The sequence below is a fragment of the Pseudophryne corroboree genome, chromosome 2, assembly GCF_028390025.1.
Source record: "Pseudophryne corroboree isolate aPseCor3 chromosome 2, aPseCor3.hap2, whole genome shotgun sequence".
NCBI lineage: Eukaryota > Metazoa > Chordata > Amphibia > Anura > Myobatrachidae > Pseudophryne > Pseudophryne corroboree.
This window is the reverse complement of record NC_086445.1, coordinates 753,767,069-753,794,539: the sequence shown is the minus strand read 5'-3', so window position 1 is coordinate 753,794,539 and position 27,471 is coordinate 753,767,069. Positions and strand designations below refer to the sequence as shown.

General features: G+C 49.7%; 1 protein-coding gene across 1 annotated transcript in view; it reads right to left on the bottom strand.

Annotated features, from left to right (window-relative positions):
• SYCP1 (synaptonemal complex protein 1) overlaps positions 1-23,987 on the bottom strand; it is a 1,049,791-nt gene extending 1,025,804 nt beyond the window's left edge. The window contains exon 1 of the mRNA XM_063955446.1: positions 23,897-23,987. The gene's annotated coding sequence lies outside the window, so the exon portion shown is untranslated. The remainder of the gene's footprint in view (positions 1-23,896) is intronic.
• Between the last annotated feature and the right edge of the window lie 3,484 nt (positions 23,988-27,471).

The window sequence follows — 27,471 nt, the reverse complement described above, 5'->3', positions numbered from 1 at the left end:
AGTTTATTAACTAGCGTAAGTAGAAGCGTGGAAAAAGCGGCCCACGGTGGGTCATTATGTACCTCCGTTGCCACAGTCCCACTGGGGGGCAAGGAGCCCCCAGAACCAGAGCCCACAGCTGCTATACTCTCCTCATAGGGATCTGTGGCTTCAGCAACACCGGCAGTGTGTTCAGCCCCAGAACCGTTACCCTCAGAAGCAGACATGATATAACCTGCAGTATCAGGTAACACAGTACAATTGGCAGCAGCACAATACCTCTTACCCAAACCCCTGCGCAGTGTAGTCAGCACTAGCAGAGATAAAGGAGAGATATGGTGACTAAATCACAGAGAAAAAATAAGAATTTACTTACCGATAATTCTATTTCTCATAGTCTGTAGTGGATGCTGGGGACTCCGAAAGGACCATGGGGAATAGCGGCTCCGCAGGAGACTGGGCACAAAAGTAAAAGCTTTAGGACTACCTGGTGTGCACTGGCTCCTCCCCCTATGACCCTCCTCCAAGCCTCAGTTAGGATACTGTGCCCGGACGAGCGTACACAATAAGGAAGGATTTTGAATCCCGGGTAAGACTCATACCAGCCACACCAATCACACCGTACAACTTGTGATTTGAACCCAGTTAACAGCATGATAACAGAGGAGCCTCTGAAAAGATGGCTCACAACAATAATAACCCGATTTTTGTAACAATAACTATGTACAAGTATTGCAGACAATCCGCACTTGGGATGGGCGCCCAGCATCCACTACGGACTATGAGAAATAGAATTATCGGTAAGTAAATTCTTATTTTCTCTAACGTCCTAGTGGATGCTGGGGACTCCGAAAGGACCATGGGGATTATACCAAAGCTCCCAAACGGGCGGGAGAGTGCGGATGACTCTGCAGCACCGAATGAGAGAACTCCAGGTCCTCCTCAGCCAGGGTATCAAATTTGTAGAATTTTGCAAACGTATTTGCCCCTGACCAAGTAGCTGCTCGGCAAAGTTGTAAAGCCGAGACCCCTCGGGCAGCCGCCCAAGATGAGCCCACTTTCCGTGTGGAATGGGCTTTTACAGATTTTGGCTGTGGCAGGCCTGCCACAGAATGTGCAAGCTGAATTGTACTACAAATCCAACGAGCAATCGTCTGCTTAGAAGCAGGGGCACCCAGCTTGTTGGGTGCATACAGGATAAACAGCGAGTCAGATTTTCTGACTCCAGCCGTCCTGGAAACATATATTTTCAGGGCCCTGACTACGTCCAGCAACTTGGAATCCTCCAAGTCCCTAGTAGCCGCAGGCACCACAATAGGCTGGTTTAAGTGAAATGCTGAAACCACCTTAGGGAGAAATTGAGGACGAGTCCTCAATTCTGCCCTGTCCGTATGAAAAATTAGGTAAGGGCTTTTATAGGATAAAGCCACCAATTCTGATGCACGCCTGGCTGAAGCCAGGGCTAACAGCATTACCACTTTCCATGTGAGATATTTTAAGTCCACAGTGGTGAGTGGTTCAAACCAATGTGATTTTAGGAATCCCAAAACTACATTGAGATCCCAAGGTGCCACTGGAGGCACAAAAGGAGGCTGTATATGCAGTACCCCCTTGACAAACGTCTGAACTTCAGGAACTGAAGCTAGTTCTTTTTGGAAGAATATCAACAGGGCCGAAATTTGAACCTTAATGGACCCTAATTTGAGGCCCATAGACAGTCCTGTTTGCAGGAAATGCAGGAATCGACCCAGTTGAAATTCCTCTGTAGGAGCCTTCCTGGCCTCACACCACGCAACATATTTACGCCAAATACGGTGATAATGTTGTACAGTTACATCCTTCATGGCTTTGATCAGGGTAGGGATAACTTCATCCGGAATGCCTTTTTCCTTCAGGATCCGGCGTTCAACCGCCATGCCGTCAAACGCAGCCGCGGTAAGTCTTGGAACAGACATGGTCCCTGCTGGAGCAGGTCCTTTCTTAGAGGTAGAGGCCACGGGTCTTCCGTGAGCATCTCTTGAAGTTCCGGGTACCAAGTCCTTCTTGGCCAATCCGGAGCCACGAGTATAGTCTTTACACCTCTCCTTCTTATGATTCTCAGTACCTTGGGTATGAGAGGCAGAGGATGGAACACATATACTGACTGGTACACCCACGGTGTTACCAGAGCGTCCACAGCTATTGCCTGAGGGTCCCTTGACCTGGCGCAATATCTGTCCAGTTTTTTGTTGAGGCGGGACGCCATCATGTCCACCTTTGGTTTTTCCCAACGGTTCACAATCATGTGGAAGACTTCTGGGTGAAGTCCCCACTCCCCCGGGTGAAGATCGTGTCTGCTGAGGAAGTCTGCTTCCCAGTTGTCCACTCCCGAAATGAACACTGCTGACAGTGCTATCACATGATTTTCCGCCCAGCGAAGAATCCTTGCAACTTCCGTCATTGCCCTCCTGCTTCTTGTGCCGCCCTGTCTGTTTACGTGGGCGACTGCCGTGATGTTGTCCGACTGGATCAACACCAGCTGACCCTGAAGCAGAGGCCTTGCCTGACCTAGGGCATTGTAAATGGCCCTTAGTTCCAGGATATTTATGTGAAGTGACGTTTCCATGCTTGACCACAAGCCCTGGAAATTTTTTTCCCTGTGTGACTGCTCCCCAGCCTCTCAGGCTGGCATCCGTGGTCACTAGGACCCAATCCTGAATGCCGAATCTGCGGCCCTCTAGGAGATGAGCACTCTGTAACCACCACAGGAGAGACACCCTTGTCCTTGGAGACAGGGTTATCCGCTGATGCATTTGAAGATGCGATCCGGACCATTTGTCCAGCAGATCCCACTGAAAAGTTCTTGCGTGGAATCTGCCGAATGGAATCGCTTCGTAAGAAGCCACCATCTTTCCCAGGACCCTTGTGCATTGATGCACTGACACTTGGCCTGGTCTTAAGAGGTTCCTGACTAGGTCGGATAACTCCCTGGCTTTCTCCTCCGGGAGAAACACCTTTTTCTGTACTGTGTCCAGAATCATCCCTAGGAACAGCAGACGTGTCGTCGGAATCAGCTGCGATTTTGGAATATTTAGAATCCATCCGTGCTGTCGTAGTACTACTTGAGATAGTGCTACTCCGACCTCTAACTGTTCTCTGGACCTTGCCCTTATCAGGAGATCGTCCAAGTAAGGGATAATTAAGACGCCTTTTCTTCGAAGAAGAATCATCATTTCGGCCATTACCTTGGTAAAGACCCGGGGTGCCGTGGACAATCCAAACGGCAGCGTCTGAAACTGATAGTGACAGTTCTGTACCACAAACCTGAGGTACCCTTGGTGAGAAGGGCAAATTGGGACATGGAGGTAAGCATCCTTGATGTCCAGAGACACCATATAGTCCCCTTCTTCCAGGTTCGCTATCACTGCTCTGAGTGACTCCATCTTGAACTTGAACCTTTTTATGTAAGTGTTCAAGGATTTCAGATTTAAAATGGGTCTCACCGAGCCGTCCGGCTTCGGTACCACAAACAGCGTGGAATAATACCCCTTTCCCTGTTGTAGGAGGGGTACCTTGATTATCACCTGCTGGGAATACAGCTTGTGAATGGCTTCCAATACCGCCTCCCTGTCGGGGGGAGACGTTGGTAAAGCAGACTTCAGGAACCGGCGAGGGGGAGACGTCTCGAATTCCAATTTGTACCCCTGAGATACTACCTGCAGGATCCAGGGGTCCACTTGCGAGTGAGCCCACTGCGTGCTGAAATTCTTGAGACGGGCCCCCACCGTGCCTGAGTCCGCTTGTAAGGCCCCAGCGTCATGCTGAGGACTTGGCAGAAGCGGGGGAGGGCTTCTGTTCCTGGGAAGAGGCTGTCTGCTGCAGTCTTTTTCCCCTTCCTCTGCCCCTGGGCAGATATGACTGGCCTTTTGCCCGCTTGCCCTTATGGGGTTGAAAGGACTGAGCCTGAAAAGACGGTATCTTTTTCTGCTGAGAGGTGACCTGGGGTAAAAAGGTGGATTTCCCAGCCGTTGCCGTGGCCACCAGGTCCGATAGACCGACCCCAAATAACTCCTCCCCTTTATACGGCAATACTTCCATATGCCGTTTGGAATCCGCATCACCTGACCACTGTCGCGTCCATAACCCTCTTCTGGCAGAAATGGACATCGCACTTACTCTTGATGCCAGAGTGCAAATATCCCTCTGTGCATCTCGCATATATAGAAATGCATCCTTTAAATGCTCTATAGTCAATAATATATTGTCCCTGTCCAGGGTATCAATATTTTCAGTCAGGGAATCCGACCAAGCCACCCCAGCACTGCACATCCAGGCTGAGGCGATTGCTGGTCGCAGTATAATACCAGTATGTGTGTATATACTTTTTAGGATATTTTCCAGCTTCCTATCAGCTGGTTCCTTGAGGGCGGCCGTATCAGGAGACGGTAACGCCACTTGTTTTGATAAGCGTGTGAGCGCCTTATCTACCCTAGGGGGTGTTTCCCAACGTGCCCTAACCTCTGGCGGGAAAGGGTATAATGCCAATAATTTTTTAGAAATTAGCAGTTTTTTATCGGGGGAAACCCACGCTTCATCACACACCTCATTTAATTCATCTGATTCAGGAAAAACTACGGGTAGATTTTTCACACCCCACATAATACCATTTTTTGTGGTACTTGTAGTATCAGAAATGTTCAAAACCTCCTTCATTGCCGTGATCATGTAACGTGTGGCCCTACTGGAAAATACGTTTGTTTCCTCACCGTCGACACTGGAGTCAGTGTCCGTGTCAGTGTCTGTATCGACCTGAGGTAACGGGCGTTTTAGAGCCCCTGACGGTGTTTGAGACGCCTGTACAGGTATTAACTGATTTGCCGGCTGTCTCATGTCGTCAACAGTCTTTTGTAAAGTGCTGACACTATCACGTAATTCTTTCCATAAGACCATCCAGTCAGGTGTCGACTCCCTAGGGGGTGACATCACTAACACAGGCAATTGCTCCGCCTCCACACCATTTTCCTCCTCATACATGTCGACACAATGTACCGACACACAGCACACACACAGGGAATGCTCTGACAGAGGACAGGACCCCACTAGCCCTTTGGGGAGACAGATGGAGAGTTTGCCAGCACACACCAGAGCGCTATATATATATAGGGATAACCTTATATATCCCTGATATAGCTGCTGTATATATTTATCTGCCAAATTAGTGCCCCCCCTCTCTTGTTTTACCCTGTTTCTGTAGTTCAGGACTGCAGGGGAGAGTCAGGGAGCCTTCCTCCAACGGAGCTGTGAGGAAAAAATGGCGCCAGTGTGCTGAGGAGATAGGCTCCGCCCCCTTCTCGGCGGCCTTTCTCCCGCTTTTTTATGGAAAAATTGGCAGGGGTTAAATGCATCCATATAGCCCAGGAGCTATATGTGATGTATTTTTTGCCAAAAAATGTGTTTTTATTGCGTCTCAGGGCGCCCCCCCCCCCCAGCGCCCTGCACCCTCAGTGACCGGAGTGTGAAGTGTGCTGAGAGCAATGGCGCACAGCTGCGGTGCTGTGCGCTACCTTATTGAAGACAGGACGTCTTCTGCCGCCGATTTTCCGGACCTCTTCAGTCTTCTGGCTCTGTAAGGGGGCCGGCGGCGCGGCTCTGGGACCCATCCATGGCTGGGCCTGTGATCGTCCCTCTGGAGCTAATGTCCAGTAGCCTAAGAAGCCCAATCCACTCTGCACGCAGGTGAGTTCGCTTCTTCTCCCCTTAGTCCCTCGGTGCAGTGAGCCTGTTGCCAGCAGGTCTCACTGAAAATAAAAAACCTACTTTAAACTTTTACTCTAAGCAGCTCAGGAGAGCCGCTTAGTATGCACCCTTCTCGTTCGGGCACAAAAATCTAACTGGGGCTTGGAGGAGGGTCATAGGGGGAGGAGCCAGTGCACACCAGGTAGTCCTAAAGCTTTTACTTTTGTGCCCAGTCTCCTGCGGAGCCGCTATTCCCCATGGTCCTTTCGGAGTCCCCAGCATCCACTAGGACGTTAGAGAAATACGTATTAAAGTATATCTTTGTGAAAATCCTATATCAATATAAAACCTGACGCACCAAGCCCCCTCAGGTTATAGAATATAGGGATAGCAAGTTGAGTGAAAGACACGAAATGGACACCACTCAGCTATCTAACGCACACACAGATAGTCATAGTTTGTACAATGCAGAGGTTATTACTAACAATAATACTGCACTGGACTAGCTTATATATATAGCTATATAGTCAATAGATATAACACTGCACAGTAAGAAATGGATGTATATCACAGGGTAATTGTACTAGAAAACCCTGACTAAATGCACTCTTTCTTAACTAGCACTGTCTAAAAAGGCAGGTAGAATACTAAAGTGTCATGTAAAGTCACAGCACTGACAACCAGGCGGCTTTACACAGGAGGATTTGCCCAAGCAGTCCCAGGAACAGTGAAGCTGAGAGATAATGTCGCCCAGACACTGACAGGGAGTGATGGATAGACAGATATGCAGCTCCAGGGCGGGAACATTTGCGGGAAATGGCGCCCTGGGGCTGGGGGTTCAGGTCTAAGCCTTATCCCCCTGCTGGCAAAACCACTGAGTACTGTGGGCTACTGAAAATGGTTTAGAGAGAAAACCTGACCTGCACCCATGCCCTGGTGATCTAGTGGGATCGCCTGTACTGCCACAGTGTCCACCGCCAGCGCGCGCGCGGCCCGCCTCCCACTGACCACGCCGGATCGCGATAAAGACCGGGTCCCGCAAGCGGGACCCACTCACCACCTCCCGAAGCGCGGCCACGCGATCCCGGAGAGCCCCCGTCGTGTGTGCCTGACATGAAGAAAACTGGAGCCTCCTGCTGTAGTTACCCGGCAACCAGGGCTCGGGAGTGTACAGCGCCGCAGGGGAGAGCTGGAGCTGCAACAGTGAATGTCTTCTGACATTTACCACCGCTGCTGCCCTTGAAGTCTTCACTTTTTTCTTCAAAAAAAGCTCTTCTTAGGGCTACCTGGAGCAGCCCCTCTGTTATGTGCCTGCTTACTGCAGCACCAACTACAAAACTGAGCTCCTGTGCAGGGAGGTGGGGTTATAGAGGAGGCGGCGCTGTGCATTCTGGAAAAAGTCAAAGCTTTGAGCCTGTTGGTGCCTCGGATCAAGATCCTACTCTACACCCCAATGTCTATCCTTGTGGAGCCCAGTGTACCCCGCAGCAGAAATGGCTCTTCTGTGGTATAACGTGTATAAGCGACTCTACTGTGGTGTAACATGTATAAGCGGCTCTACTGTGGTGTAACATATATAATCGGCTCTACTGTGTGGCGTAACATGTATAAGGGGCTCTACTGTGGTGTAACGTATATAAGCGGCTCTACTCTACTGTGTGGCGTAACGTGTATAAGTGGCTCTACTGTGGCATAACGTGTATAAACAGCTCTTCTGTGGTGTAACATGTATAAGCATCTCTACCCTGAGCTCTACAAGGTCTAGAACCAGCCCTGTCAGCAATTTAGAATTTTTAAATATTTTTTATTTTCAAATATAACATTCCACCACATGTTGGCCAGGCCCCCAATTCCGTACAGGGCAGGGTGTGCAGAAACATACCTTTGCTCCGGGCACCATGGCACCTAGCTACACCTCTGACTCTACCTTTTTGGCAGGTACAGTACCGTTTTTTGGGTGTGGTATGAGTTGCCGGTAGGGATGGACATCGATGGTCGATGTTTCCGAACCATCAATGTTTTTCTTTCGATGGTAGTGTTTTAAGCATTCAATGGTGCCCTCCCGATGTTTTTTTTACCATCGAATGATAGTCATTTGATGGTCTTCCGATGGTGGCTTGTACTTTCTTATTCCCAATAGCTATGCCTCCCCTTGCTGCTGTGTCTGTATCAGGGAAACTTCCTAAGTTCGTTGGAGGCTGTCTGACACACTCTCTGCTTCAGACATGAGCCTGCCTAGTCCCCTCACTCCCTCCCCTCTCTAGGCTGCTGCTAGGCAACAGGGCCCACTGCTAGCTCTGATTTGCTCTCACTGACTCAGAGAGCCAATCAGAGCACAGACCTCACCCTGCAGCAGCAGCAGTCAGACACACGGAGCTCAGGAGGATTCAGAGGAGGAGACAGAGTGACATTACTGAACTTTATATCACCCCAGCTATACACCAGCACTGATCAGGGGGCATCATTTAGGAGGGCTATGGACAAAGTCCTTGCTTGAGTATGTTTTGGACTGTGGGAAGAACCAAGAGAAAACACAAAAAACATGGAAAGAACAAACAAACTCCACACCATAATCAGAATTGGTCCCATGTGAGACAGCAAAGCAAACTGTGCACTGAGCCAGTTGCCATCCACATTATTGTGAATGGGTACTGAGTCTGAACCTTATGCACCAAGCTCCAAAAAGTGAAGCTTTTTGGAGCTTGGTCCCAAAGGTTACCGACATCTGGCTCTGATGGTGTTAGTCGCTTTATGCCTATGGAGGAATTTTCAGAGGTGAAGGCTATTATGATTTCTCTTCTGCAGTCTTTGCCCAGCACTGAGGAGATGCACATGGCGCAGTATAAGTCACTGCAAGTATGGCGGTACGGAGCGGTACGGCGTACCGGTAAGAAATTCCCAGCCGGTACGCCGTACCGTCCACCATACTGCATCCCGCTGGCTTTGTTCTGTCTGAGGGGAGGAGAGAGCAGCACAGCGCATCTCCTGCCCCTCAATTCTCTTTGATACCCGGCCTCACTCTCCATCGGCGGCGGGGTCAATCTGAATAAGGCATCGGTTTGCTAGCCAATCAGAGCTCGCGGACCGACAGCCACGGCTCCTGATTGGCTGCCGGTCCGCGAGCTCTGATTGGCTAACGGACCGGCACCTCATTTCAGATTGACCCCGCCACTGCCGCTGGAGATTGAGACCAGGCATCAAAGAGAATTGAGGGGCAGGAGAAGCGCTGAGCTCTCCTCCTCTCACATCGAAGAAACAGCCAGCGGTAAGGGGTGGGGGTGGGGGCAATGAGCGCACAGTGGGGCAATTTATATCTGGCACTGTGGGGGCATTGTATATCTGGCACAGGGGGGCATTGTATATCTGCTACAGTGGAGCATTGTATATCTGGCACTGTGGGGGCAATGTATATCTGGCACTGTGGGGGCATTGTATGTATGGCACAGGAGGGCATTGTATGTATGGCACAGGGGGGCATTGTATGTCTGGCACAGGGGGGGCATTGTATATCTGGCACAGTGGGGGCATTGTATATCTGGCACAGGGGGGCAATGTATATCTGGCACTGTGGGGGCAATGTATATCTGGTACAGGGGGGCGTTGTATGTCTGGCACAGTGGGGGCATTGTATATCTGGCATAGGGGGCGTTGTATATCCATACCTCCCAACTTCTGTCCTTCTTGAATCGGGACATGCCGCGCCTGACGCGCGGCTGCGACTAAAAATAAGATTTTAAACCTACCGGTAAATCTTTTTCTCGTAGTCCGTAGAGGATGCTGGGGACTCCGAAAGGACCATAGGGATAGACGGGCTCCGCAGGAGACATGGGCACTTTAAGAAAGACTTTAGGTATGGGTGTGCACTGGCTCCTCCCACTATGCCCCTCCTCCAGACCTCAGTTAGATAAACTGTGCCCAGAGGAGACGGACAGTACGAGGAAAGGATTTTTGTTAATCCAAGGGCAAGATTCATACCAACCACACCAATCACACCGTATAACTTGTGATATACTAACCAGTTAACAGTATGAAACCAACATAGCATCAGTCCAAGACCGATGAAAACTATAACATAACCCTTATGTAAGCAAAACTGTAAACAAGTCTTGCAGAAGTAGTCCGCACTTGGGACGGGCGCCCAGCATCCTCTACGGACTACGAGAAAAAGATTTACCGGTAGGTTTAAAATCTTATTTTCTCTTACGTCTTAGAGGATGCTGGGGACTCCGTAAGGACCATGGGGATTATACCAAAGCTCCCAAACGGGCGGGAGAGTGCAGATGACTCTGCAGCACCGATTGAGCAAACAGGAGGTCCTCCTCAGCCAGGGTATCAAACTTATAGAACTTTGCAAAGGTGTTTGAACCCGACCAAGTAGCAGCTCGGCATAGTTGCAGTGCCGAGTCCCCTCGGGCAGCCGCCCAAGACGAGCCCACCTTCCAAGTGGAATGGGCCTTAACAGATTTTGGTAACGGCAATCCAGCCGTAGAATGCGCCTGCTGAATCGTGTTACAGATCCAGCGAGCAATAGTCTGCTTTGAAGCAGGGGCGCCAACCTTGTTGGCCGCATATAGCACAAACAGTGCTTCTGTTTTTCTGACTCTAGCCGTTCTGGCCACGTACATTTTCAAAGCCCTGACTACATCAAGGGACTCGGAATCCTCCAAGTCTCGCGTAGCCACAGGCACCACAATAGGTTGGATCACATGAAAAGATGACACCACCTTTGGCAAGAATTGAGGACGGGTCCGCAATTCTGCTCTATCCATATGGAAAACCAGATAGGGGCCTTTATGAGACAAAGCCGCCAATTCCGACACTCGCCTAGCCGAAGCCAAGGCTAATAACATGACCACCTTCCAAGTGAGATATTTTAACTCCACCGTTTGAAGCGGTTCAAACCAGTGCGACTTAAGGAAACTTAACAACACGTTAAGGTCCCAAGGCGCCACCGGAGGTATAAAAGGAGGCTGAATATGCAGCACTCCCTTCACAAAAGTCTGTACTTCTGGGAGAGAAGCCAATTCTTTTTGAAAGAAAATGGATAAGGCCGAAATCTGAACCTTAATGGAGCCTAATTTTAGGCCCAAATTCACTCCAGTTTGTAGGAAGTGAAGGAAATGGCCCAGTTGGAATTCTTCCGTAGGAGCATTCCTGGCCTCACACCAAGAAACATATTTTCGCCATATACGGTGATAATGTTTAGCTGTCACGTCCTTCCGAGCCTTTATCAGCGTAGGAATGACCTCATCCGGAATGCCTTTTTCCGCTAGGATCCGGCGTTCAACCGCCATGCCGTCAAACGCAGCCGCGGTAAGTCTTGGAACAAACAGGGCCCCTGTTGCAACAGGTCCTGTCGCAGAGGAAGAGGCCACGGATCTTCTGTGAGCATTTCCAGCAGATCCGGAGACCAGGTCCTTCGTGGCCAATCTGGAACAATGAGAATTGTTCTCACTCCTCTTTTTCTTATTATTCTCAACACCCTGGGTATGAGAGGAAGAGGAGGAAACACATAGACCGACTGGAACACCCACGGTGTCACTAGGGCGTCTACAGCAACCGCCTGAGGGTCTTTTGATCTGGCGCAATACCTGTGTAGCTTTTTGTTGAGGCGGGATGCCATCATGTCTATCTGGGGCAGTCCTCACTGACTTGCAATCTGTGCGAAGACTTCCTGATGAAGTCCCCACTCTCCTGGATGCAGGTCGTGACTGCTGAGGAAGTCTTTTTCCCAGTTGTCCACTCCCAGAATGAACACTGCTGACAGTGCGCTTACATGATTTTCTGCCCAGCGAAGAATCCTGGCGGCTTCCGCCATTGCCACTCTGCTCCTTATGCCGCCTTGGCGGTTTACATGAGCCACTGCGGTGACGTTGTCTGACTGGATCAGAACTGGTTGGTCGCGCAGTAAGGTCTCCGCTTGACGTAGGGCGTTTTATATGGCCCTCAGTTCCAGGATATTGATGTGAAGACAAGTCTCTTGACTTGACCAAAGACCTTGGAAGTTTCTTCCCTGTGTGACTGCTCCCCAACCTCGGAGGCTCGCGTCCGTGGTCACCAGGATCCAGTCCTGAATGCCGAACCTGCGGCCTTCTAGAAGGTGAGCACTCTGCAGCCACCACAGGAGAGATACCCTGGCTCTAGGGGACAGGGTGATCAACTGATGAATTTGTAGATGTGACCCGGACCACTTGTCCAGTAGGTCCCATTGGAAAGTCCTCGCATGGAACCTGCCGAAGGGAATGGCTTCGTATGATGCCACCATCTTTCCCAGGACTCGAGTGCAGTGATGCACTGACACCTGTTTTGGCTTGAATAGGTTCCTGACCAGAGTCATGAGTTCCTGAGCTTTTTCTATCGGAAGATAAACTCTTTTCTGGTCTGTATCCAGAATCATGCCTAAGAAGGTCAGACGAGTCGTAGGAACCAACTGCGACTTCGGGATATTGAGAATCCAGCCGTGTTGCTGTAACACCTTCAGTGAAAGTGAGACGCTGTTCAGCAATTGCTCTCTTGATCTCGCTTTTATGTGGAGATCGTCCAAGTACGGGATAATTGTGACACCTTGCTTGCGCAGGAGCACCATCATTTTCGCCATCACCTTAGTGAAAATCCTCGGGGCTGTGGAAAGCCCAAACGGCAACATCTGAAATTGGTAATGACAATCCTGTACCGCAAATCTCAGGTACGCCTGATGAGGTAGATAAATGGGAACATGAAGGTATGCATCCTTTATGTCCAGAGATACCATAAAATCCCCCCCTTCCAGGCTGGCGATGACCGCTCTGAGCGATTCCATCTTGAACTTGAACCTTTTCAAGTATAGGTTCAGGGATTTTAAATTTAAAATGGGTCTGACCGAACCGTCCGGTTTCGGGACTACAAACAGGGTTGAGTAATATCCCCTCCCTTGTTGAAGCAGGGAAACCATGACCACCACCTGTTGAAGATACAATATGTGAATTGCATTTAACACTATCTCCCTTTCCGGGGGAGAAGCTGGTAGGGCCGATTTGAAAAACCGGCGAGGAGGCACCTCTTCGAATTCCAGCTTGTAACCCTGGGAAACAATTTCTATTGCCCAGGGATCCACCTGTGAGTGAACCCAGATGTGGCTGAAAACTCGAAGACGTGCCCCCACTGGGGCGGACTCCTGTAGCGGAGCCCCAGCGTCATGCGGTGGATTTTGTAGAGGCCGGGGAGGACTTCTGTTCCTGGGAACTAGCTGTGTTGTGCAGCTTTTTTCCTCTGCCCTTACCTCTGGCAAGAAAGGACGCACCTCGTACTTTCTTGTTTCTTTGTGATCGAAAGGACTGCATTTGATAATGCAGCGCTTTCTTAGGCTGTGAGGGAATATAAGGAAAAAAATTTGATTTACCAGCTGTAGCTGTGGAGACCAGGTCCGAGGGACCTTCCCCAAACAATTCCTCGCCCTTGGAAGGTAAAACCTCCATGTGCCTTTTTGAGTCGGCATCACCTGTCCATTGCCGGGTCCATAGGACTCGTCTAGCAGAAATCGACATAGCGTTGATTCTAGAACCCAGTAGACTAATGTCCCTTTGAGCATCTCTCATATATAAGACAGCATCTTTTATATGCCCTAGGGTCAATAAAATGGTTTCCTTATCTAGGGTCTCAAGTTCCGCTGATAAGGTATCTGTCCATGCTGCTACAGCACTACAAACCCAGGCCGACGCAATCGCCAGTCTGAGTAAGGTACCAGAACGTGTGTAAATGGACTTCAAGGTAACCTCCTGCTTGCGATCAGCAGGATCCCTGAGGGTAGCCGTATCTTGGGATGGTAGCGCTACTTTTTTGGATAAGCGTGTCAATGCTTTGTCCACCCTAGGGGTGGATTCCCGCCGTATCCTGTCCGTTGGCGGGAAAGGATACGCCATAAGAATCCTTTTGGGAATCTCCAGACATAAAACTGCAGATTGGGAATCTGCTGTTTTTTGTCTGGAGATTCCCAAGCTTTTTCACGTATTTCGTTCAACTCATGTGAAGAGGGAAAGGTTACCTCAGGTTTCTTTCCCTTATACATGTGTACCCTCGTGTCAGGGACAGGGGGTTCCTCTGTGATATGCAAAACACCTTTTATTGCAATAATCATATATCGAATACATTTAGCCAATTTTGGCTGTAACTTTGCATCATCGTAGTCGACACTGGAGTCAGAATCCGTGTCGGTATCTGTGTCTACTATTTGGGATAGTGGGCGCTTTTGAGACCCCGAAGGTCCCTGCGACATAGGGACAGACATGGGTTGACTCCCTGGCTGTTCCCTAGCTTCAGCTTTGTCTAATCTTTTGTGCAATAAAATAAGAATTTACTCACCGGTAATTCTATTTCTCGTAGTCCGTAGTGGATGCTGGGTACTCCGTAAGGACCATGGGGTATAGACGAGCTCCGCAGGAAACTGGGCACTCTTAAAAGAAAGATTAGGTACTATATCTGGTGTGCACTGGCTCCTCCCTCTATGCCCCTCCTCCAGACCTCAGTTAGGGAAACTGTGCCCGGAAGAGCTGACATTACTAGGAAAGGATTTGGAATCCAGGGTAAGACTCATACCAGCCACACAAATCACACCGTACAACTCGTGATAACTATACCCAGTTAACAGTATGAACAATAACTGTGCCTCTCTCAACAGATGGCTCATACAATAATCCTTTAGTTAAGCAATAACTATATACATGTATTGCAGAGAGTCCGCACTTGGGACGGGCTCCCAGCATCCACTACAGACTACGAGAAATAGAATTACCGGTGAGTAAATTCTTATTTTCTCTGACGTCCTAGTGGATGCTGGGTACTCCGTAAGGACCATGGGGATTATACCAAAGCTCCCAAACGGGCGGGAGAGTGCGGATGATTCTGCAGCACCGAATGAGCAAACTCAAGGTCCTCCTCAGCCAGGGTATCAAACTTGTAGAATTTTGCAAAAGTGTTTGAACCCGACCAAGTAGCAGCTCGGCAAAGTTGTAAAGCCGAGACCCCTCGGGCAGCCGCCAAAGAAGAGCCCACCTTCCTCGTGGAATGGGCTTTTACTAATTTAGGATGCGGCAGTCCAGCCGCAGAATGTGCAAGTTGAATCGTGCTACAGATCCAGCGAGCAATAGTCTGCTTTGAAGCAGGAGCACCCAGCTTGCTGGGTGCATGCAGGATAAATAGCGAGTCAGTTTTTCTGACTCTAGCCGTCCTGGAAACAAAAAGTTTCAGGGCCCGGACTACGTCCAGCAACTTGGAATCCTCCAAGTCCCTAGTAGCCGCAGGCACCACAATAGGTTGGTTCAAATGAAACGATGATACCACCAAAGGGAGAAATTGGGGGGGTCATTCCGAGTTGTTCGCTCGCAAGTGGATTTTAGCAGATTTGCTCATGATAAGCCGCCGCCTACTGGGAGTGAATCTTAGAATCTTAAAATTGCGAACGATGTATTCGCAATATTGCGATTACACACCTCGTAGCAGTTTCTGAGTAGCTCCAGACTTACTCGGCATCTGCGATCATTTCACTGCTTGTCGTTCCTGGTTTGACGTCACAAACACACCCAGCGTTCGCCCAGACACTCCCCCGTTTCTCCGGCCACTCCTGCGTTTTTTCCGGAAACGGTAGCGTTTTTTCCCACACGCCCATAAAACGGCCTGTTTCCGCCCAGTAACACCCATTTCCTGTCAATCACATTACGATCGCCAGAACGATGAAAATGCCGTGAGTAAAATTCCTAAGTGCATAGCAAATTTACTTGACGCAGTCGCAGTGCGGACATTGCGCATGCGCATTAAGCGGAAAATCGCTGCGATGCGAAGATTTTTACCAAGCGAACAACTCGAAATGACCCCCCGGGGACGAGTCCTCCATTCTGCCCTTTCTATATGGAAGATCAGATATGGGCTTTTACATGACAAAGCCGCCAATTCTGACACACGCCTAGTCCAAGCTAAGGCCAAAAGCATGACCACTTTCCACGTGAGATATTTTAGCTCCACGTCCTTAAGTGGCTCAAACCAGTGGGATTTTAGGAATCCAACACACGTTAAGATCCCAAGGTGCCACTGGAGGCACAAAATGGGCTGAATATGCAGCACCCCTGTAACAACGTCTGAACTTCAGGCAATGAAGCCAGTTCTTTTTGAGAGAGAAAAAGGGATAGGGCCGAAATCTTGGCCTTTATGGATCCTACTTTTAGGCCCATAGTCACTCCTGACTGTAGGAAGTGCAGGAATCGACCCCCCCTGGAATTCCTCTGTAGGGCCTTCCCGGCCACACACCAAGCAACCTATTTTCGCCATATACAGTGAAAAAGTCTTGCTGTCACATCTTTCCTAGCCTTTATCAGCGTAGGAATAACTGCATCCGGAATGCCCTTTTCCGCTAGGATCCGGCGTTCAACCGCCATGCCGTCCAACGCAGCCGCGGTAAGTCTTGGATCAGACAGGGTCCCTGTTGCAACATGTCCTGACTGAGAGGCAGAGGCCATGGGTCCTCTGAGAGCATTTCTTGCAGTTCCGGGTACCGAGTCCTTCTTGGCCAATCCGGAGCAAAGAATATTGTTCACACTCCTCCGTTTATTACAATTCTCAGCCCTTGGGTCTGAGAGGAAGAGGAGGGAATATATAGACCGACTGGAACACCCACGGTGTTACTAGTGCGACCACAGCTATCGCCTGAGAGTCCCTTGACCCAGCGTAAAACCTTTTTTATCTTTTTATTGAGGTGGGACGCCATGTAGTCCACCTGAGGCAGTTTCCATCAATTTGCAAAACTGCGTGAAGACTTCCTGATGAAGTCACCACTTTCCCGGGTGGAGGTCGTGTCCACTCCCGGAATGAACACTGCTGACAGTGCGCTTACTTGATTTTCCGTCCAGCGAAGAATTCTGGTGGCTTCTACCCTCGCCACCCTGCTCCTTGTGCCGCCCTGACGGTTTACATGAGCCCCTGCAGTCTGACTGGATCAGAACCGGTTGGTCGCGAAGCAGGAACTCCGCTTGACTTAGGGCGTTGTATATGGCCCTTAGTTCCAAGATATTGATGTGAAGGCAAGTCTGTTGGCTTGACCACAAACCTTGGAATTTTCTTCCCTGTGTAACTGCCCCCCACCCTCGGAGGCTTGCATCCGTGGTCACCAGGACCCAGTCCTGAATGCCGAATCTGCGGCCCTCGAGAAGGTGAGCACTCCGCAGCCACCACAGCAGAGACACCCTGGCCCTGGGGGATAGGGTGATTAACCGATGCATCTGAAGATGTGATCCGGACCACTTGTCCAGTAAGTTCCATTGTCCTTGCATGGAACCAGCCGAAGGGGATGGCCTCGTATGATGCCATCATCCTTCCCAGGACTCGAGTGCAGTGATGCACTGACACCTGTTTTGGTTTTCAATGGATTCCTGACCAGTGTCATGAGCTCCTGAGCTCTCTATATCGGGAGATAAACCCTCTTCTGGTCTGTGTCTAGGATCATGCCTAGGCGAGGCAGATGAGCTGTAGGAACCAACTGCTACTTCGGAATATATAGAATCCAGTCGTGTTGCCGTTTCACTTCCAGAGAAGGTGATACGCTGTTCAGCAACTGCTCTCTTGATCTCGCTTTTATGAGGAGATCATCCAAGTATGTGATAATAGTGACACCTTGCTTCCGCAGGAGCACCATCATATCCGCCATTACCTTGGTGAAATTGGTAATGACAATCCCGTACCGCAATTCTGAGGTACGCCTGATGAGGTGGATAAATGGGGACACGAAGGTATGCATCCCTTATGTCCCGATTCATTTCAGGCTTGCAATGACCGCTCTTAGCGATTCCATCTTGAACCTGAACCTCTTCAGGTATATGTTCAGGGATTTTAATACAATATGGGTCTAACCGAACCGTCTGGTTTCGGGATTATAACATGGTCGAATAATAACACCCTCTTGTTGAAGGAGGGGACCCTTGACCACCACCTGTTGAAGATACAATTTACGAATTGCAGTTAACACTGGCTCCCTCTCTTGGGGGGAGCCCGCCGGGTCCTCAGTGAGGGGGCATCTTCTCACAGTCCAGCCTGTATCCCTGCGATACAATTTCTATTGCCCAGGGATCTAACAGGGAGTGAACCCACTTGTGGCTGAACTTACGAAGGCGTGTCCCCACCGGGCCTAGCTCCGCCTGTGGAGCCCCAGCGACATGCGGTGGATTTTTCTAGAGGCCGGGGAGGACTTCTGTTCCTGGGGACTAGCTGTGTTGTACAGCTTCTTTCCTCTGCCCCCGGCTCTGACAAGAAAGGACGCACCTCAGACTTTCTTGTTTCTTTATTCGAAAAGCTGCATTTAATAATGTCGTGCTTTCCTAGGCTGTGCAGGAATATAAGGCAAAATATCAGAATTACCAGCTATAGCTGTGGAGACCAGGCCCGAGAACCTTTCTCCACACAATCCTCAGCCTTCCATATGCCTCTTAAGTCGGCATCATCTGTCCAGTGTATATTCTACAGGACACATCAAGCAGAAATCGACATAGCTTTTGTCTCTAGGACCCAGTATACTCATGTCCCTTTGGGCATGCTTTATAATTATATATCTATCACTTAAGACAGCATCTTAAAATATTTATATGCATACTAGGGTCTCAATCTCTGCTGATAAGGTACCTGTCCACGCTGCCACAGCGCTATAAACCCATGCCGACACAATCGCCGGTCTGGGTAGTATACTAGAATGTCCACACTATCTGCAGGATCCCTGAGAATAGCTAGTGCAAACAGGACACCCAAGGGGAAGATTCTCAACACATCCTGGCCCTAGTGGGGAAAGGATACAGCCTGAGAATTCTCTTGTGGGAAGCTGCCGTCTCTTGTCTGGAGATTCCCGCTCTTTTTCCTCATGAGAGGAGGGTAATTTACCTCAGCATTCTTCCCCTTAACATGTGTACTCTCGTGTCAGGGACAGATGAGTCATCAGTGATATGCAAATCATCTTTTATTCCAATAATCATATATTGAATATCTTTTAGCCCTCTTGGCTGTAACTTTGCATTATCGTAGTCGACAGTGGAGTTAAACTCCGTGTCGATACTTTGTTATTTTGGATAGTGAACATAGAGAGACTCTGAAGGACTCTGTGACATAGGGACAGACCAGGGTAGATTTCCTTTCTGTTCCCTAACCTTTTGTGCAATAATTTTACCTCAGCACTTACACATATCCAAACAGGTGTCGGCGTTGTCGACGGAGACACCCTCCCACACACATATCCGCTCTATCACCTCCTTAGAGGAGCCTTTTACCTCAGACATGTCGACACACGCGTACCGACACACCACACACACAGGGGATGCTCTATTTGAAGACAGTTCCCCCACCAGGCCCTTTGGAGAGACAGAGAGAGAGTATGCCAGCACACACCACAGCGCTATATAATACAGGGATGTACACTAAACTGAGTGATTTTTCCCCTATAGCAGCTTATATACACAGTTTTGCGCCTAAATTTATGTCCCCCCCCCCTCTCTTTTTTACCCTTTATGTACCAGGATACTGCAGGGGAGAGCCTGGGGAGCTTCCTTCCAGCTGAGCTGTGAAGAGAAAATGGCGCCGGTGTGCTGAGGAAGAAGGCTCGGCCCCCTCAGCGGCGGGCTTCTGTCCTTTTATGTACTTTAATGGCGGGGGTTAATGCACATATACAGTTTTTCAGACTGTATTATGTGCTTTTCGCCAAGTAAGGTAATCTAATTGCTGCCCAGAGCGCCCCCCCCAGCGCCCTGCACCCATCAGTGACCGGAGTGTGTGGTGTGCTAAGTGAGCAATGGCGCACAGCTGCAGTGCTGTGCGCTACCTTAATGAAGACCGGAGTCTTCAGCCGCCGATTTTCAACTTCTCTTCGTTCTTCTGGCTCTGCAAGGGGGACGGCGGCGCGGCTCCGGGACCGGACGACCGAGGACTGGGCCTGTGTTCGATCCCTCTGGAGCTAATGGTGTCCAGTAGCCTTAGAAGCCCAAGCTAGCTGCAAGCAGGTAGGTTCGCTTCTCTCCCCTCAGTCCCACGTAACAGTGAGTCTGTTGCCAGCAGATCTCACTGAAAATAAAAAACCTAACAAATACTTTCTTTTCTAGGAAGCTCAGGAGAGCCCCTAGGGTGCATCCAGCTCTGGCCGGGCACAGATACTAACTGAGGTCTGGAGGAGGGGCATAGAGGGAGGAGCCAGTGCACACCAGATATAGTACCTAATCTTTCTTTTAAGAGTGCCCAGTCTCCTGCGGAGCTCGTCTATACCAAATGGTCCTTACGGAGTACCCAGCATCCACTAGGACGTCAGAGAAATTTACATTAGCACTTAAAACATTCCACATATCCATCCAGTCAGGTGTCGGCGTTGTTGACGGAGACACCACATTCATTTTGTCCTCCTCCCCCTGAAAGCCTTCTACCTCAGACATGTCGACACACGCGTACCGACACACCACACACTCAGGGAATCCTCTTATCTGAAGACAGTTCCCCCACAAGGCCCTTTGGAGAGACAGAGAGAGAGTATGCCAGCACACACCCAGCGCTATATGACCCAGGAAAAAACACTATATAAATATGTTTACCCAGTAGCGCTGTTTTTACATATATATATAGCCAAATTATGTGCCCCCCCCCCCCTTCTTCAAAACCCTCTTTCACCGTGGAATAAGCAGGGGAGAGTCCGGGAGCTTCCTCTCAGCGCTGTGCTGTGGAGAAAATGGCGCTGGTGAGTGCTGAGGGAGAAGCCCCGCCCCCTCGGCGGCGGGCTTCTGTCCCGCTCAAATCTACTAAAAACTGGCAGGGGCTCTTTATATATACAGTGCCCAGCTGTATATATATATATATATATATATATATATATTTTAGCCAGAGAGAGGTTTATATGCTGCCCAGGGCACCCCCCCTGCGCCCTGCACCCTTACAGTGACTGCCGTGTGTGAGGTGTATGGGAGCAATGGCGCACAGCTTCACCGCTGTGCGTTACCTCAGTGAAGATCATGAAGTCTTCTGCCGCCTCTGAAGTCTTCTTTTCTTCTCATACTCACCCGGCTTCTACCTTCCGGCTCTGTGAGGAGGACGGCGGCGCGGCTCTTGGACGGACGGCGAGGGTGAGACCTGCGTACCGATCCCTCTGGAGCTAATGGTGGGGGTCATTCCGAGTTGTTCGCTCGCAAGCTGCTTTTAGCAGCTTTGCACACGCTAAGCCGCCGCCTACTGGGAGTGAATCTTAGCTTATCAAAATTGCGAACGAAAGATTTGCAATATTGCGAAAAGACTTCTCTGTGCAGTTTCTGAGTAGCTCGAGACTTACTCTGCCAGTGCGATCAGTTCAGTGCTTGTCGTTCCTGGTTTGACATCACAAACACACCCAGCGTTCGCCCAGACACTCCTTTGTTTCTCCATCCACTCCCGCGTTTTTCCCAGAAACTGTAGCGTTTTTTCACACACACCCATAAAACGGCCTGTTTCCGCCCAGAAACACCCACTTCCTGTCAATCACATTACGATCACCAAAACGAAGAAAAAACCTTGTAATGCCGTGAGTAAAATACCTAACTGCATAGCAAATTTACTTGGCGCAGTCGCACTGCGGACATTGCGCATGCGCATTAGCGACTAATCGCTCCGTTGCGAGAAAAAAATAACGAGCGAACAACTCGGAATGACCCCCTGTGTCCAGTAGCCTAAGAAGCAGAGGCTTGAAACTCACAGAAGTAGGTCTGCTTCTCTCTCCTCAGTCCCTCGATGCAGGGAGTCTGTTGCCAGCAGGCACCCTGAAAATAAAAAAACCTAACAAATATACTTTCTGACAGGAAACTCAGGAGAGCTCCCTGTAATGCACCCAGTCTCCTCTGGGCACAGTAGTAAACTGAGGTCTGGAGGAGGGGCATAGAGGGAGGAGCCAGTGCACACCCATACCTAAAGTCTTTCTTAAAGTGCCCATGGGGGTCATTCCGAGTTGTTCGCTCGTTGCCGATTTTCGCTATATTGCGATTAGTCGCTTACTGCGCATGCGCAAGGTTCGCAGAGCGCATGCGCTTAGTTATTTTACACAAAAGTTAGGTATTTTACTCACGGCATAACGAGGATTTTTCATCGTTCTGGTGATCGTACTGTGATTTACAGGAAGTGGGTGTTTCTGGGCGGAAACTGGCAGTTTTATGGGCGTGTGCGAAAAAACGCTGGCGTTTCTGGGAAAAACGCGGGAGTGTCTGAAGAAACGGGGGAGTGTCTGGGCGAACGCTGGGTGTGTTTGTGACGTCAAACCAGGAACGAAACTGACTGAACTGATCGCAATGGCTGAGTAAGTCTCGAGCTACTCAGAAACTGCTAAGAAATTTCTATTCGCAATTCTGCTAATCTTTCTTCGCAATTCTGCTATGCTAAGATACACTCCCAGAGGGCGGCGGCTTAGCGTGTGCAATGCTACTAAAAGCAGCTAGCGAATGAACAACTCGTGATGAGGGCCCATGTCTCCTGCGGAGCCCGTCTATCATCATGGTCCTTACGGAGTCCCCAGCATCCTCTAGGACGTAAGAGAAAAGGGGGCGGAGCTCCAGGCGAAGGGGGCAGTCTCACAGCAATGGGGAGTGGCCTATTGCCGCGGCCCCCATTTTCGTAATTTTGGAGGCGTGTCTGGACAGCCCCCGGCTCCCCTCCTTGCGCCGATAGATTCCGCATCTATTCAGTGTGGTCACCGGCTGCTTTGCAAAGCAGAGCAGCGGTGTTCACAGGATCTCCCAACTGCCCCCCCGCCCACGGGACACTGCAACCCGCGGGAGGGCAGCGGGACAGTGTCCAATTAGCGGGACTGTCCCGCTGAAGTCGGGACAGTTGGGAGGTATGGTATATCTGGCACAGTGGGGCATTGTATATCTGGCACTGTGGGGGCAGTGTATATCTGGCACAGGGGGGCAATGTATATCTGGCACTGTGGGGGCAATGTTACTTCATCATTGGGCATTGTGTGTGCATATTATATATGTATATTATACACACAATGTCCAGTGATAACGTAATATGTTGCTCAGAGTCTGGCCCTGCCCACTATCCCAATTCCCACCTTGCCAACGAAATACAGGCTTTTGCGCATGTGCTAGTCATATAAATAGTTTTCACCATCGAATACTTTTGATGTGATGGTTAGTAACCATCGCATCGAAACTTTCAATGGCGGAAGCATTGCCATCATATAATGGTTTGCTTTCGATGTCCATCCCTAGTTGCCGGCGGCCGACAGCGGGGCGAGCACAAATGAGCCCCTTGCGGGCTCGCTGCGCTACGAGCACGGTATTCTCCCTCCAGGGGGGTCGTGGACCCCCAAGAGGAAGAAAAGGTGTCGGTATGCCGGTTGTCGGGATTCCGGCGCAAGTATACTGTGCACCAGGATCCCAACAACCGGTATATTAAATACCACCCCCATTTTTTAATGGTCTGTACAGGCCAAAAAGGGCTTTGTTCAGGGTTTCGGCGTCTCCAAAGCTTATTGGGGTCGATTCTATTCGGCAACTTAAGAATAGCGCCGGGAATTAGCTCCCGACGCTATTCAATTCAGCTGCTAGTGACCCGCAATTGTCGGGAATTCTTCTCTCATCCCCGGGGGATGAGAGAAGAAACCCGACAAAAGTGCTGCCTCGCGGCCGGCGCGCGGCTGATTCTGTCGGGAATCAGCATCGCCGCGGGTAGTTAAGTCGGAGAATGCCCGTTCTCCCGACAAAACTACCTGTTAAGTCGGCGAGAACGGGACATCGCCGACTTAACTGGAGCTGAATTGAATAGCGTCGGGAGCTAATTCCCGGCGCTATTCTTAAGTTGCCGAATAGAATCGACCCCATTGTTTCCTATGGATGCCCCGCGGGGCCACGCCCCCTTCCCAAATTTGTACCGATTTTCGGCACAGCCATGTTGGAGGTATGTCCATGTTGGAGCTATGTCCGTAAACAATAACATTATTATCAGTAAAACCAACTTTTCAACGAACCGGTAATTCCGGCCATGAAAAGCCTGCTGCTGCACCGTGAAAGTGGTGCACGCAGGAACTTATAGCTCCATAAAAACTGCATGTGTCAGCATTAGTCTGCGTGATACATAAGGAGTTCCTATTTACTTGCTGTTATCATATACAACTATACAGCAGGATCCGTCATGCGTTTCTACTAAGAGCTCACAGTTAAAATGTGCGATTAGGGCATGTGGGCACTCCCCGCACCTGGCTGTAGCGGTAGTATGCTCCGGCAACACCAGAAGCCCAGTGTCCGGGAGACGCGAGAGCAGCAGCGGCGGACCCGGTGTGTGGCTCCGGCTCGCGGGCGGGAAAAACGCTGCGTAGCAAGAGCACGCGGCACTTTAAACCCATCAGCCAATCAGCTACCGCTCTGTCGACGAGAGACGGTTATTCAGTGCTGTGCACCAATCAGCCCCCAGACGGTTGTGTTATATTGTTGCACTATCAGTGCCATGCGTACTAGGGAGAGCTTTCCATTACAGTACTTTGTGGGTGATAGTTTGCCTGCCATTGCTTGTTTGAAGTTGCAATAGTTTTCTGAAGGGGCTGTAGACGGCGACCCATGCTACACAGGTGGAAAAGGGGTATAAGTAATGGGTAACCTTATTTCTCTGACGTCCTAGTGGATGCTGGGAACTCCGTAAGGACCATGGGGAATAGCGGCTCCGCAGGAGACTGGGCACAACTAAAGAAAGCTTTAGGACTACCTGGTGTGCACAGGCTCCTCCCTCTATGACCCTCCTCCAGACCTCCTCAGTTAGAATTTTGTGCCCGGCCGAGCTGGATGCACACTAGGGGCTCTCCTGAGCTCTCAGAAAAGAAAGTTATATTTAGGTTTTTTATTTTCAGTGAGATCTGCTGGCAACAGACTCACTGCTACGAGGGACTTAGGGGAGAGAAGCGGACCTACCTGCTTGCAGCTAGCTTGGGCTTCTTAGGCTACTGGACACCATTAGCTCCAGAGGGATCGAACACAGGCCCAGCCTCGGTCGTCCGGAGCCGCGCCGCCGTCCCCCTTGCAAAGCCAGAAGCAAGAAGATGTTCCTGAAAATCAGCGGCAGAAGACTTCGGTCTTCATTAAGGTAGCGCACAGCACTGTAGCTGTGCGCCATTGCTCCCCATGCACACCACACACTCCGGTCACTGATGGGTGCAGGGCGCTGGGGGGGGGGGGGGCGCCCTGGGGCTGCAATAAGAGTACCTTACTGGCAAAATAACACATAATATAGTCATTAAGACTATATATGTGTAAAATCCCCTGCCATATATTCCATAAAAAAGCGGGAGAAGTCCGCCGGAAAAGGGGCGGGGCTATCTCCCTCAGCACACTGGCGCCATTTTCCCTCACAGCTCCGCTGGAAGGACGCTCCCCAGGCTCTCCCCTGCAGTTTCCAGACTACATAGGGTAAAAAAGAGAGGAGGGGCACTAAATTTAGGCGCAATCTGTGTAATATCAGCAGCTATAGGGGAAAAATCACTGTGGGTAGTGTGAATCCCTATATATATAGCGCTCTGGTGTGTGCTGGCATACTCTCTCTCTGTCTCCCCAAAGGACTTTGTGAGGTCCTGTCCTCAGTCAGTGCATTCCCTGTGTGTGTGCGGTGTGTCGGTACGGCTGTGTCGACATGTTTGATGAGGAGGCTTATGTGGAGGCGGAGCAGGTGCCGATAAATGTGATGTCACCCCCTGCGGGGTCGACACCTGAGTGGATGGTTATGTGGAAGGAATTACGCGACAGTGTCAACTCCTTACATAAAAGGTTTGACGACATAGCAGATGTGGGACAGCCGGCTTCTCAGCCCGTGCCTGCCCAGACGTCTCAAAAGCCATCAGGGGCTCTAAAACGCCCGCTACCTCAGATGGCAGACACAGATGTCGACACGGATACCGACTCCAGTGTCGACGATGATGAGACTAGTGTACATTCCAATAGAGCCACCCGTTACATGATTACGGCAATGAAAAATGTGTTGCATATTTCTGATATTACCCCAGGTACCACAAAAAAGGGTATTATGTTTGGGGAGAAAAAACTACCAGTGGTTTTTCCCCCTTCTGATGAATTAAATGAAGTGTGTGAAGAAGCGTGGGCTTCCCCCGATAAGAAACTGGTAATTTCTAAAAAGTTACTAATGGCGTACCCTTTCCCGCCAGAGGACAGGTCACGTTGGGAGACATCCCCTAGGGTGGATAAAGCGCTCACACGTCTGTCAAAGAAGGTGGCTCTACCGTCTCCGGACACGGCCGCCTTAAAGGAACCTGCAGATAGAAAGCAGGAGGCTATCCTGAAGTCTGTATATACACACTCAGGCATTATACTGAGACCCTGCATGGATGTGCAGTGCTGCAGCTGCGTGGTCCGATTCCCTGTCAGAAAACATTGATACCTTTGATAAAGCTAAATACTTATCTTACTTAAAACCCTTTAAGAGGTCTAAGAACACTGTACGCTATTGACGTATGGAATACCGTAAGGGTACGCACGTTGCGTAACGATCGCTTAGCCGTAGTCGAGACGCTCAAGCGTCACGTTCGCTCACGGCCAAGAGATCACAGACAGGCACGCTATTGGCTGCCGACTAACGTAATGGTTCGCTATAGCGTAGCGAACGCTCGGGACCACGAGGAGATCACCAGCGGCGCAGACGCTCACAGTGTAAAACCTTTCTGTCTAAACCATAAACAATGTAATATGCAGTAAAACCTTAGTGTAGTGATAAGATGAGAATGCAACACTGTGTAAGCGGGTTTACACTAAAGCTGTTTGAGCGATAGAGACGCTCCTATTACCCACTGCAATATAATGAACACACAATACCGGTCTAAGGGTCTAACGCCTTTTAAGGAAATGAATGAACGTTCAAAAGAATAATACAATACAAGTCATACACTACCAATATAACATAGACTACCTAACCAGATAACTACACATGAAATACAATATCAGTACAATAACTATATAAGAGAAACGAGAGAGAAAGAGAAGAGAGAGAGAGATATGGCTCACAATAACAATAAAGACAATATGATTGCGGAGAAAACTTACGCACAAGGGGAACGATCGCATGCGCCTCGATATCCAGCTCCCGATTATCAGCAATGAGAACCGTTGAAGAGAGTGAGCTGGATATGATCGGCTTGTCTATTTATGCCCCACACACAATACAATTCAATGGTCCCTACAATCTCATTGTTCATTGGACACAGGAATTCGTCTTAGTATTATAACAAAAGGTCATAGGTTGATTCATACAGGTGGGCTGAGACCATTTCCAACTGCTCAGGTGGGTGGGAAACTAGGTTTCCCGCCGCATGGATAAGTAAGTGCAAATAATAGTAAATGTACAAAAACTTCTTATGTCCATAACTATTCGCACGAGCGATTAATCTGCTTCAAACCAACACCGGAATATTGCTAATTAAATACTCTTCCGATGGATACTAAACACCACTGTATGACCCATGTCTGACCCTTCGTATCAAACAAAGAGGGATCTCTTTGTCCATGAACATGCTATATTAACTAAACTTTCAGAATCTATCAAGGGGACCATGATCTACAAAATACATTATATAGTTAAAATATGTAACGAACGAGTCGCCCGCTAGACGCACATAAACTTTACCGTAAATGCGCACACCGTGCGCCTGCGGGTGCCCGCAGCGGCGAGTATGCGCACGCACGGCAGGGCTCATGAACGTGCAACAGGCACTCGCATGAGGTGCAAATATGGCAGTGTGTAGCGTGATATTTTTCTGACTTTGACAGTCCACCCTTT